The sequence below is a fragment of the Diceros bicornis genome, chromosome 23, assembly GCF_020826845.1.
Source record: "Diceros bicornis minor isolate mBicDic1 chromosome 23, mDicBic1.mat.cur, whole genome shotgun sequence".
Taxonomy (NCBI): domain Eukaryota; kingdom Metazoa; phylum Chordata; class Mammalia; order Perissodactyla; family Rhinocerotidae; genus Diceros; species Diceros bicornis.
In genome coordinates, this window is record NC_080762.1 from 59,025,815 (window position 1) to 59,040,267 (window position 14,453).

Here is a 14,453-nt window from a genome sequence, read left to right on the forward strand (position 1 = left end):
TCAAAGATGCCCAGAACTGAGCTAAACTTGGTATGTGTCCAACTCCTAGAAATAACTTCATGCCCCATCTCCCTTACTTCCAGCTAGTAAGGATCACATAATTCCGAACAAAGTTTTGACACAGATTCCCAATTCGGGCATTCAGAACATACAGCACGTTGCTGTAAGCAAGCACATTCTCATTCAAAGATGCAAGTTACTATGTAGGAACAAGTTTGTATAGGTATTTCAAAGATGCCCAGAACTGAGCTAAACTTGGTATGTGTCCAACTCCTAGAAATACCTTCATGCCCCATCTCCCTTACTTCCAGCTAGTAAGGATCACATAATTCCTAACAAAGTTTTGACACAGATTCCCAATTCGGGCATTCAGAACATACAGCACGTTGCTGTAAGCAAGCACATTCTCATTCAAAGATGCAAGTTACTATGTAGGAACAAGTTTGTATAGGTATTTCAAAGATGCCCAGAACTGAGCTAAACTTGGTATGTGTCCAACTCCTAGAAATAACTTCATGCCCCATCTCCCTTACTTCCAGCTAGTAAGGATCACATAATTCCTAACAAAGTTTTGACACAGATTCCCAATTCGGGCATTCAGAACATACAGCACGTTGCTGTAAGCAAGCACATTCTCATTCAAAGATGCAAGTTACTATGTAGGAACAAGTTTGTATAGGTATTTCTAAGATGCCCAGAACTGAGCTAAACTTGGTATGTGTCCAAGTCCTAGAAATAACTTCATGCCCCATGTCCCTTACTTCCAGCTAGTAAGGATCACATAATTCCTAACAAAGTTTTGACACAGATTCCCAATTCGGGCATTCAGAACATATAGCACGTTGCTGTAAGCAAGCACATTCTCATTCAAAGATGCAAGTTACTATGTAGGAACAAGTTTGTGTAGGTATTTCTAAGATGCCCAGAACTGAGCTAAACTTGGTATGTGTCCAACTCCTAGAAATAACTTCATGCCCCATCTCCCTTACTTCCAGCTAGTAAGGATCACATAATTCCTAACAAAGTTTTGATACAGATTCCCAATTCGGGCATTCAGAACATATAGCACGTTGCTGTAAGCAAGCACATTCTCATTCAAAGATGCAAGTTACTATGTAGGAACAAGTTTGTATAGGTATTTGAAAGATGCCCAGAACTGAGCTAAACTTGGTATGTGTCCAACTCCTAGAAATAACTTCATGCCCCATCTCCCTTACTTCCAGCTAGTAAGGATCACATAATTCCTAACAAAGTTTTGACACAGATTCCCAATTCGGGCATTCAGAACATATGGCACGTTGCTGTAAGCAAGCACATTCTCATTCAAAGATGCAAGTTACTATGTAGGAACAAGTTTGTATAGGTATTTCAAAGATGCCCAGAACTGAGCTAAACTTGGTATGTGTCCAACTCCTAGAAATAACTTCATGCCCCATCTCCGTTACTTCCAGCTAGTAAGGATCACATAATTCCTAACAAAGTTTTGACACAGATTCCCAATTCGGGCATTCAGAACATACGGCATGTTGCTGTAAGCAAGCACATTCTCATTCAAAGATGCAAGTTACTATGTAGGAACAAGTTTGTATAGGTATTTCAAAGATGCCCAGAACTGAGCTAAACTTGGTATGTGTCCAACTCCTAGAAATAACTTCATGCCCCATCTCCCTTACTTCCAGCTAGTAAGGATCACATAATTCCTAACAAAGTTTTGACACAGATTCCCAAATCGGGCATTCAGAACACACGGCACGTTGCTGCAAGCAAGCACATTCTCATTCAAAGTTGCAAGTTACTATGTAGGAACAAGTTTGTATAGGTATTTCAAAGATGCCCAGAACTGAGCTAAACTTGTTATGTCTCCAACTCCTAGAAATAACTTCATGCCCCATCTCCCTTACTTCCAGCTAGTAAGGATCACATAATTCCTAACAAAGTTTTGACACAGATTCCCAATTCGGGCATTCAGAACATATAGCACGTTGCTGTAAGCAAGCAGATTCTCATTCAAAGATGCAAGTTACTATGTAGGAACAAGTTTGTATAGGTATTTCAAAGATGCCCAGAACTGAGCTAAACTTGGTATGTGTCCAACTCCTAGAAATAACTTCATGCCCCATCTCCCTTACTTCCAGCTACTACGGATCACATAATTCCTAACAAAGTTTTGACACAGATTCCCAATTCGGGCATTCAGAACATATAGCACGTTGCTGTAAGCAAGCACTTTCTCATTCAAAGATGCAAGTTACTATGTAGGAACAAGTTTGTATAGGTATTTCAAAGATGCCCAGAACTGAGCTAAACTTGGTATGTGTCCAACTCCTAGAAATAACTTCATGCCCCATCTCCCTTACTTCCAGCTAGTAAGGATCACATAATTCCTAACAAAGTTTTGACACAGATTCCCAATTCGGGCATTCAGAACATATAGCACGTTGCTGTAAGCAAGCACATTCTCATTCAAAGTTTCAAGTTACTATGTAGGAACAAGTTTGTATAGGTATTTCAAAGATGCCCAGAACTGAGCTAAACTTGGTATGTGTCCAACTCCTAGAAATAACTTGATGCCCCATCTCCCTTACTTCCAGCTAGTAAGGATCACATAATTCCTAACAAAGTTTTGACACAGATTCCCAATTCGGGCATTCAGAACATATAGCACGTTGCTGTAAGCAAGCATATTCTCATTCAAAGTTGCAAGTTACTATGTAGGAACAAGTTTGTATAGGTATTTCAAAGATGCCCAGAACTGAGCTAAACTTGGTATGTGTCCAACTCCTAGAAATAACTTCATGCCCCATCTCCCTTACTTCCAGCTAGTAAGGATCACATAATTCCTAACAAAGTTTTGACACAGATTCCCAATTCGGGCATTCAGAACATATAGCACGTTGCTGTAAGCAAGCAGATTCTCATTCAAAGATGCAAGTTACTATGTAGCAACAAGTTTGTATAGGTATTTCAAAGATGCCCAGAACTGAGCTAAACTTGGTATTTGTCCAACTCCTAGAAATAACTTCATGCCCCATCTCCCTTACTTCCAGCTAGTAAGGATCACATAATTCCTAACAACGTTTTGACACAGATTCCCAAATCGGGCATTCAGAACATATAGCACGTTGCTGTAAGCAAGCACATTCTCATTCAAAGTTGCAAGTTACTATGTAGGAACAAGTTTGTATAGGTATTTCAAAGATGCCCAGAACTGAGCTAAACTTGGTATGTGTCCAACTCCTAGAAATAACTTCATGCCCCATCTCCCTTACTTCCAGCTAGTAAGGATCACATAATTCCTAACAAAGTTTTGACACAGATTCCCAATTCGGGCATTCAGAACATATAGCACGTTGCTGTAAGCAAGCACATTCTCATTAAAGATGCAAGTTACTATGTAGGAACAAGTTTGTATAGGTATTTCAAAGATGCCCAGAACTGAGCTAAACTTGGTATGTGTCCAACTCCTAGAAATAACTTCATGCCCCATCTCCCTTACTTCCAGCTAGTAAGGATCACATAATTCCTAACAAAATTTTGACACAAATTGCCAATTCGGGCATTCAGAACATATAGCACGTTGCTGTAAGCAAGCACATTCTCATTCAAAGTTGCAAGTTACTATGTAGGAACAAGTTTGTATAGGTATTTCAAAGATGCCCAGAACTGAGCTAAACTTGGTATGTGTCCAACTCCTAGAAATAACTTCATGCCCCATCTCCCTTACTTCCAGCTAGAAAGGATCACATAATTCCTAACAAATTTTTGACACAGATTCCCAATTCGGGCATTCAGAACATATAGCACGTTGCTGTAAGCAAGCACATTCTCATTCAAAGATGCAAGATACTATGTAGGAACAAGTTTGTATAGGTATTTCAAAGATACCCAGAACTGAGCTAAACTTGGTAGGTGTCCAACTCCTAGAAATAACTTCACGCCCCATCTCCCTTACTTCCAGCTAGTAAGGATCACATAATTCCTAACAAAGTTTTGACACAGATTCCCAATTCGGGCATTCAGAACATACAGCACGTTGCTGTAAGCAAGCACATTCTCATTCAAAGATGCAAGTTACTATGTAGGAACAAGTTTGTATAGGTATTTCAAAGATGCCCAGAACTGAGCTAAACTTGGTATGTGTCCAACTCCTAGAAATAACTTCATGCCCCATCTCCCTTACTTCCAGCTAGTAAGGATCACATAATTCCTAACAAAGTTTTGACACAGATTCCCAATTCGGGCATTCAGAACATACAGCACGTTGCTGTAAGCAAGCACATTCTCATTCAAAGATGCAAGTTACTATGTAGGAACAAGTTTGTATAGGTATTTCTAAGATGCCCAGAACTGAGCTAAACTTGGTATGTGTCCAAGTCCTAGAAATAACTTCATGCCCCATCTCCCTTACTTCCAGCTAGTAAGGATCACATAATTCCTAACAAAGTTTTGACACAGATTCCCAATTCGGGCATTCAGAACATATAGCACGTTGCTGTAAGCAAGCACATTCTCATTCAAAGATGCAAGTTACTATGTAGGAACAAGTTTGTGTAGGTATTTCTAAGATGCCCAGAACTGAGCTAAACTTGGTATGTGTCCAACTCCTAGAAATAACTTCATGCCCCATCTCCCTTACTTCCAGCTAGTAAGGATCACATAATTCCTAACAAAGTTTTGATACAGATTCCCAATTCGGGCATTCAGAACATATAGCACGTTGCTGTAAGCAAGCACATTCTCATTCAAAGATGCAAGTTACTATGTAGGAACAAGTTTGTATAGGTATTTGAAAGATGCCCAGAACTGAGCTAAACTTGGTATGTGTCCAACTCCTAGAAATAACTTCATGCCCCATCTCCCTTACTTCCAGCTAGTAAGGATCACATAATTCCTAACAAAGTTTTGACACAGATTCCCAATTCGGGCATTCAGAACATATGGCACGTTGCTGTAAGCAAGCACATTCTCATTCAAAGATGCAAGTTACTATGTAGGAACAAGTTTGTATAGGTATTTCAAAGATGCCCAGAACTGAGCTAAACTTGGTATGTGTCCAACTCCTAGAAATAACTTCATGCCCCATCTCCGTTACTTCCAGCTAGTAAGGATCACATAATTCCTAACAAAGTTTTGACACAGATTCCCAATTCGGGCATTCAGAACATACGGCATGTTGCTGTAAGCAAGCACATTCTCATTCAAAGATGCAAGTTACTATGTAGGAACAAGTTTGTATAGGTATTTCAAAGATGCCCAGAACTGAGCTAAACTTGGTATGTGTCCAACTCCTAGAAATAACTTCATGCCCCATCTCCCTTACTTCCAGCTAGTAAGGATCACATAATTCCTAACAAAGTTTTGACACAGATTCCCAAATCGGGCATTCAGAACACACGGCACGTTGCTGCAAGCAAGCACATTCTCATTCAAAGTTGCAAGTTACTATGTAGGAACAAGTTTGTATAGGTATTTCAAAGATGCCCAGAACTGAGCTAAACTTGTTATGTCTCCAACTCCTAGAAATAACTTCATGCCCCATCTCCCTTACTTCCAGCTAGTAAGGATCACATAATTCCTAACAAAGTTTTGACACAGATTCCCAATTCGGGCATTCAGAACATATAGCACGTTGCTGTAAGCAAGCAGATTCTCATTCAAAGATGCAAGTTACTATGTAGGAACAAGTTTGTATAGGTATTTCAAAGATGCCCAGAACTGAGCTAAACTTGGTATGTGTCCAACTCCTAGAAATAACTTCATGCCCCATCTCCCTTACTTCCAGCTACTACGGATCACATAATTCCTAACAAAGTTTTGACACAGATTCCCAATTCGGGCATTCAGAACATATAGCACGTTGCTGTAAGCAAGCACTTTCTCATTCAAAGATGCAAGTTACTATGTAGGAACAAGTTTGTATAGGTATTTCAAAGATGCCCAGAACTGAGCTAAACTTGGTATGTGTCCAACTCCTAGAAATAACTTCATGCCCCATCTCCCTTACTTCCAGCTAGTAAGGATCACATAATTCCTAACAAAGTTTTGACACAGATTCCCAATTCGGGCATTCAGAACATATAGCACGTTGCTGTAAGCAAGCACATTCTCATTCAAAGTTTCAAGTTACTATGTAGGAACAAGTTTGTATAGGTATTTCAAAGATGCCCAGAACTGAGCTAAACTTGGTATGTGTCCAACTCCTAGAAATAACTTGATGCCCCATCTCCCTTACTTCCAGCTAGTAAGGATCACATAATTCCTAACAAAGTTTTGACACAGATTCCCATTTCGGGCATTCAGAACATATAGCACGTTGCTGTAAGCAAGCATATTCTCATTCAAAGTTGCAAGTTACTATGTAGGAACAAGTTTGTATAGGTATTTCAAAGATGCCCAGAACTGAGCTAAACTTGGTATGTGTCCAACTCCTAGAAATAACTTCATGCCCCATCTCCCTTACTTCCAGCTAGTAAGGATCACATAATTCCTAACAAAGTTTTGACACAGATTCCCAATTCGGGCATTCAGAACATATAGCACGTTGCTGTAAGCAAGCAGATTCTCATTCAAAGATGCAAGTTACTATGTAGCAACAAGTTTGTATAGGTATTTCAAAGATGCCCAGAACTGAGCTAAACTTGGTATTTGTCCAACTCCTAGAAATAACTTCATGCCCCATCTCCCTTACTTCCAGCTAGTAAGGATCACATAATTCCTAACAACGTTTTGACACAGATTCCCAAATCGGGCATTCAGAACATATAGCACGTTGCTGTAAGCAAGCACATTCTCATTCAAAGTTGCAAGTTACTATGTAGCAACAAGTTTGTATAGGTATTTCAAAGATGCCCAGAACTGAGCTAAACTTGGTATGTGTCCAACTCCTAGAAATAACTTCATGCCCCATCTCCCTTACTTCCAGCTAGTAAGGATCACATAATTCCTAACAAAGTTTTGACACAGATTCCCAATTCGGGCATTCAGAACATAGAGCACGTTGCTGCAAGCAAGCACATTCTCATTCGAAGTTGCAAGTTACTATGTAGGAACAAGTTTGTATAGGTATTTCAAAGATGCCCAGAACTGAGCTAAACTTGGTATGTCTCCAACTCCTAGAAATAACTTCATGCCCCATCTCCCTTACTTCCAGCTAGTAAGGATCACATAATTCCTAACAAAGTTTTGACACAGATTGCCAATTCGGGCATTCAGAACATATAGCACGTTGCTGCAAGCAAGCACATTCTCATTCAAAGATGCAAGTTACTATGTAGGAACAAGTTTGTATAGGTATTTCAAAGATGCCAAGAACTGAGCTAAACTTGGTATGTGTCCAACTCCTAGAAATAACTTCATGCCCCATCTCCCTTACTTCCAGCTAGTAAGGATCACATAATTCCTAACAAAGTTTTGACACAGATTCCCAAATCGGGCATTCAGAACATTTAGCACGTTGCTGCAAGCAAGCACATTCTCATTCAAAGTTGCAAGTTACTATGTAGGAACAAGTTTGTATAGGTATTTCAACGATGCCCAGAACTGAGCTAAACTTGGTATGTGTCCAACTCCTAGAAATAACTTCATGCCCCATCTCCCTTACTTCCAGCTAGTAAGGATCACATAACTCCTAACAAAGTTTTAACACAGATTGCCAATTCGGGCATTCAGAACATATAGCACGTTGCTGTAAGCAAGCAGATTCTCATTAAAGATGCAAGTTACTATGTAGGAACAAGTTTGTATAGGTATTTCAAAGATGCCCAGAACTGAGCTAAACTTGGTATGTGTCCAACTCCAAGAAATAACTTCATGCCCCATCTCCCTTACTTCCAGCTAGTAAGGATCACATAATTCCTAACAAAGTTTTGACACAGATTCCCAATTCGGGCATTCAGAACATATAGCACGTTGCTGTAAGCAAGCACATTCTCATTCAAAGTTGGAAGTTACTATGTAGGAACAAGTTTGTATAGGTATTTCAAAGATGCCCAGAACTGAGCTAAACTTGGTATGTGTCCAACTCCTAGAAATAACTTCATGCCCCATCTCCCTTACTTCCAGCTAGTAAGGATCACATAACTCCTAACAAAGTTTTGACACAGATTCCCAATTCGGGCATTCAGAACATATAGCACGTTGCTGTAAGCAAGCACATTCTCATTCAAAGTTGCAAGTTACTATGTAGGAACAAGTTTGTATAGGTATTTCAAAGATGCCCAGAACTGAGCTAAAATCGGTATGTGTCAAACTCCTAGAAATAACTTCATGCCCCATCTCCCTTACTTCCAGCTAGTAAGGATCACATAATTCCTAACAAAGTTTTGACACAGATTCCCAATTCGGGCATTCAGAACATATAGCACGTTGCTGTAAGCAAGCACATTCTCATTCAAAGATGCAAGTTACTATGTAGGAACAAGTTTGTATAGGTATTTCAAAGATGTCCAGAACTGAGCTAAACTTGGTATGTGTCCAACTCCTAGAAATAACTTCATGCCCCATCTCCCTTACTTCAAGCTAGTAAGGATCACATAATTCCTAACAAAGTTTTGACACAGATTCCCTATTCGGGCATTCAGAACATATAGCACGTTGCTGTAAGCAAGCACATTCTCATTCAAAGTTGCAAGTTACTATGTAGGAACAAGTTTGTATAGGTATTTCAAAGATGCCCAGAACTGAGCTAAACTTGGTATGTGTCCAACTCCTAGAAATAACTTCATGCCCCATCTCCCTTACTTCCAGCTAGTAAGGATCACATAATTCCTAACAAAGTTTTGACACAGATTCCCAATTCGGGCATTCAGAACATATAGCACGTTGCTGTAAGCAAGCACATTCTCATTCAAAGTTGCAAGTTACTATGTAGGAACAAGTTTGTATAGGTATTTCAAAGATGCCCAGAACTGAGCTAAACTCGGTATGTGTCCAACTCCTAGAAATAACTTCATGCCCCATCTCCCTTACTTCCAGCTAGTAAGGATCACATAATTCCTAACAAAGTTTTGACACAGATTCCCAATTCGGGCATTCAGAACATATAGCACGTTGCTGTAAGCAAGCACATTCTCATTCAAAGATGCAAGTTACTATGTAGGAACAAGTTTGTATAGGTATTTCAAAGATGCCCAGAACTGAGCTAAACTCGGTATGTGTCCAACTCCTAGAAATAACTTCATGCCCCATCTCCCTTACTTCCAGCTAGTAAGGATCACATAATTCCTAACAAAGTTTTGACACAGATTCCCAATTCGGGCATTCAGAATATATAGCACGTTGCTGTAAGCAAGCACATTCTCATTCAAAGATGCAAGTTACTATGCAGGAACAAGTTTGTATAGGTATTTCAAAGATGCCCAGAACTGAGCTAAACTCGGTATGTGTCCAATTCCTAGAAATAACTTCATGCCCCATCTCCCTTACTTCCAGCTAGTAAGGATCACATAATTCCTAACAAAGTTTTGACACAGATTCCCAATTCGGGCATTCAGAACATATAGCACGTTGCTGTAAGCAAGCACATTCTCATTAATGATGCAAGTTACTATGTAGCAACAAGTTTGTATAGGTATTTCAAAGATGCCCAGAACTGAGCTAAACTTGGTATGAGTGCAACTCCTAGAAATAACTTCATGCCCCATCTCCCTTACTTCCAGCTAGTAAGGATCACATAATTCCTAACAAAGTTTTGACACAGATTGCCAATTCGGGCATTCAGAACATATAGCACGTTGCAGTAAGCAAGCACATTCTCATTAAAGATGCAAGTTACTATGTAGGAACAAGTTTGTATAGGTATTTCAAAGATGCCCAGAACTGAGCTAAACTTGGTATGTGTCCAACTCCTAGAAATAACTTCATGCCCCATCTCCCTTACTTCCAGCTAGTAAGGATCACATAATTCCTAACAAAGTTTTGACACAGATTGCCAATTCGGGCATTCAGAACATATAGCACGTTGCTGTAAGCAAGCACATTCTCATTCAAAGTTGCAAGTTACTATGTAGGAACAAGTTTGTATAGGTATTTCAAAGATGCCCAGAACTGAGCTAAACTTGGTATGTGTCCAACTCCTAGAAATAACTTCATGCCCCATCTCCCTTACTTCCAGCTAGTAAGGATCACATAATTCCTAACAAAGTTTTGACACAGATTCCCAATTCGGGCATTCAGAACATATAGCACGTTGCTGTAAGCAAGCAGATTCTCATTCAAAGATGCAAGTTACTATGTAGGAACAAGTTTGTATAGGTATTTCAAAGATGCCCAGAACTGAGCTAAACTTGGTATGTGTCCAACTCCTAGAAATAACTTCATGCCCCATCTCCCTTACTTCCAGCTAGTAAGGAACACATAATTCCTAACTAAGTTTTGACACAGATTCCCAATTCGGGCATTCAGAACATACAGCATGTTGCTGTAAGCAAGCACATTCTCATTCAAAGATGCAAGTTACTATGTAGGAACAAGTTTGTATAGGTATTTCAAAGATGCCCAGAACTGAGCTAAACTTGGTATGTCTCCAACTCCAAGAAATAATTTCATGCCCCGTGTCCCTTACTTCCAGCTAGTAAGGATCACATAATTCCTAACAAAGTTTTGACACAGATTCCCAATTCGGGTATTCAGAACATAGAGCACGTTGCTGTAAGCAAGCACATTCTCATTCGAAGTTGCAAGTTACTATGTAGGAACAAGTTTGTATAGGTATTTCAAAGATGCCCAGAACTGAGCTAAACTTGGTATGTGTCCAACTCCTAGAAATAACTTCATGCCCCATCTCCCTTACTTCCAGCTAGTAAGGATCACATAATTCCTAACAAAGTTTTGACACAGATTCCCAATTCGGGCATTCAGAACATAGAGCACGTTGCTGCAAGCAAGCATATTCTCATTCGAAGTTGCAAGTTACTATGTAGGAACAAGTTTGTATAGGTATTTCAAAGATGCCCAGAACTGAGCTAAACTTGGTATGTCTCCAACTCCTAGAAATAACTTCATGCCCCATCTCCCTTACTTCCAGCTAGTAAGGATCACATAGTTCCTAACAAAGTTTTGACACAGATTGCCAATTCGGGCATTCAGAACATATAGCACGTTGCTGCAAGCAAGCACATTCTCATTCAAAGATGCAAGTTACTATGTAGGAACAAGTTTGTATAGGTATTTCAAAGATGCCCAGAACTGAGCTAAACTTGGTATGTGTCCAACTCCTAGAAATAACTTCATGCTCCATCTCCCTTACTTCCAGCTAGTAAGGATCACATAATTCCTAACAAAGTTTTGACACAGATTGCCAAATCGGGCATTCAGAACATATAGCACGTTGCTGCAAGCAAGCACATTCTCATTCAAAGTTGCAAGTTACTATGTAGGAACAAGTTTGTATAGGTATTTCAAAGATGCCCAGAACTGAGCTAAACTTGGTATGTGTCCAACTCCTAGAAATAACTTCATGCCCCATCTCCCTTACTTCCAGCTAGTAAGGATCACATAACTCCTAACAAAGTTTTAACACAGATTGCCAATTCGGGCATTCAGAACATATAGCACGTTGCTGTAAGCAAGCAGATTCTCATTAAAGATGCAAGTTACTATGTAGGAACAAGTTTGTATAGGTATTTCAAAGATGCCCAGAACTGAGCTAAACTTGGTATGTGTCCAACTCCTAGAAATAACTTCATGCCCCATCTCCCTTACTTCCAGCTAGTAAGGATCACATAACTCCTAACAAAGTTTTGACACAGATTCCCAATTCGGGCATTCAGAACATATAGCACGTTGCTGTAAGCAAGCACATTCTCATTCAAAGTTGCAAGTTACTATGTAGGAACAAGTTTGTATAGGTATTTCAAAGATGCCCAGAACTGAGCTAAACTTGGTATGTGTCCAACTCCTAGAAATAACTTCATGCCCCATCTCCCTTACTTCCAGCTAGTAAGGATCACATAATTCCTAACAAAGTTTTGACACAGATTCCCAATTCGGGCATTCAGAACATATAGCACGTTGCTGCAAGCAAGCACATTCTCATTCAAAGATGCAAGTTACTATGTAGGAACAAGTTTGTATAGGTATTTCAAAGATGCCCAGAACTGAGCTAAACTTGGTATGTGTCCAACTCCTAGAAATAACTTCATGCTCCATCTCCCTTACTTCCAGCTAGTAAGGATCACATAATTCCTAACAAAGTTTTGACACAGATTGCCAAATCGGGCATTCAGAACATATAGCACGTTGCTGCAAGCAAGCACATTCTCATTCAAAGTTGCAAGTTACTATGTAGGAACAAGTTTGTATAGGTATTTCAAAGATGCCCAGAACTGAGCTAAACTTGGTATGTGTCCAACTCCTAGAAATAACTTCATGCCCCATCTCCCTTACTTCCAGCTAGTAAGGATCACATAACTCCTAACAAAGTTTTAACACAGATTGCCAATTCGGGCATTCAGAACATATAGCACGTTGCTGTAAGCAAGCAGATTCTCATTAAAGATGCAAGTTACTATGTAGGAACAAGTTTGTATAGGTATTTCAAAGATGCCCAGAACTGAGCTAAACTTGGTATGTGTCCAACTCCTAGAAATAACTTCATGCCCCATCTCCCTTACTTCCAGCTAGTAAGGATCACATAACTCCTAACAAAGTTTTGACACAGATTCCCAATTCGGGCATTCAGAACATATAGCACGTTGCTGTAAGCAAGCACATTCTCATTCAAAGATGCAAGTTACTATGTAGGAACAAGTTTGTATAGGTATTTCAAAGATGCCCAGAACTGAGCTAAACTTGGTATGTGTCCAACTCCTAGAAATAACTTCATGCCCCATCTCCCTTACTTCCAGCTAGTAAGGATCACATAACTCCTAACAAAGTTTTAACACAGATTGCCAATTCGGGCATTCAGAACATATAGCACGTTGCTGTAAGCAAGCAGATTCTCATTCAAAGATGCAAGTTACTATGTAGGAACAAGTTTGTATAGATATTTCAAAGATGCCCAGAACTGAGCTAAACTTGGTATGTGTCCAACTCCTAGAAATAACTTCATGCCCCATCTCCCTTACTTCCAGCTAGTAAGGATCACATAATTCCTAACAAAGTTTTGACACAGATTCCCAATTCGGGCATTCAGAACATATAGCACGTTGCTGTTAGCAAGCACATTCTCATTCAAAGATGCAAGTTACTATGTAGGAACAAGTTTGTATAGGTATTTCTAAGATGCCCAGAACTGAGCTAAACTTGGTATGTGTCCAACTCCTAGAAATAACTTCATGCCCCATCTCCCTTACTTCCAGCTAGTAAGGATCACATAATTCCTAACAAAGTTTTGACACAGATTGCCAATTCGGGCATTCAGAACATATAGCACGTTGCTGTAAGCAAGCACATTCTCATTCAAAGATGCAAGTTACTATGTAGGAACAAGTTTGTATAGGTATTTCAAAGATGCCCAGAACTGAGCTAAACTTGGTATGTGTCCAACTCCTAGAAATAACGTCATGCTCCACCTCCCTTACTTCCAGCTAGTAAGGATCACATAATTCCTAACAAAGTTTTGACACAGATTCCCAAATCGGGCATTCAGAACATATAGCACGTTGCTGCAAGCAAGCACATTCTCATTCAAAGTTGCAAGTTACTATGTAGGAACAAGTTTGTATAGGTATTTCAAAGATGCCCAGAACTGAGCTAAACTTGGTATGTCTCCAACTCCAAGAAATAACTTCATGCCCCATCTCCCTTACTTCCAGCTAGTAAGGATCACATAATTCCTAACAAAGTTTTGACACAGATTCCCAATTCGGGCATTCAGAACATATAGCACGTTGCTGTAAGCAAGCACATTCTCATTCAAAGTTGCAAGTTACTATGTAGGAACAAGTTTGTATAGGTATTTCAAAGATGCCCAGAACTGAGCTAAACTTGGTATGTGTCCAACTCCTAGAAATAACTTCATGCCCCATCTCCCTTACTTCCAGCTAGTAAGGATCACATAATTCCTAACAAAGTTTTGACACAGATTCCCAATTCGGGCATTCAGAACATATAGCACGTTGCTGCAAGCAAGCACATTCTCATTCAAAGATGCAAGTTACTATGTAGGAACAAGTTTGTATAGGTATTTCAAAGATGCCCAGAACTGAGCTAAACTTGGTATGTGTCCAACTCCTAGAAATAACTTCATGCTCCATCTCCCTTACTTCCAGCTAGTAAGGATCACATAATTCCTAACAAAGTTTTGACACAGATTGCCAAATCGGGCATTCAGAACATATAGCACGTTGCTGCAAGCAAGCACATTCTCATTCAAAGTTGCAAGTTACTATGTAGGAACAAGTTTGTATAGGTATTTCAAAGATGCCCAGAACTGAGCTAAACTTGGTATGTGTCCAACTCCTAGAAATAACTTCATGCCCCATCTCCCTTACTTCCAGCTAGTAAGGATC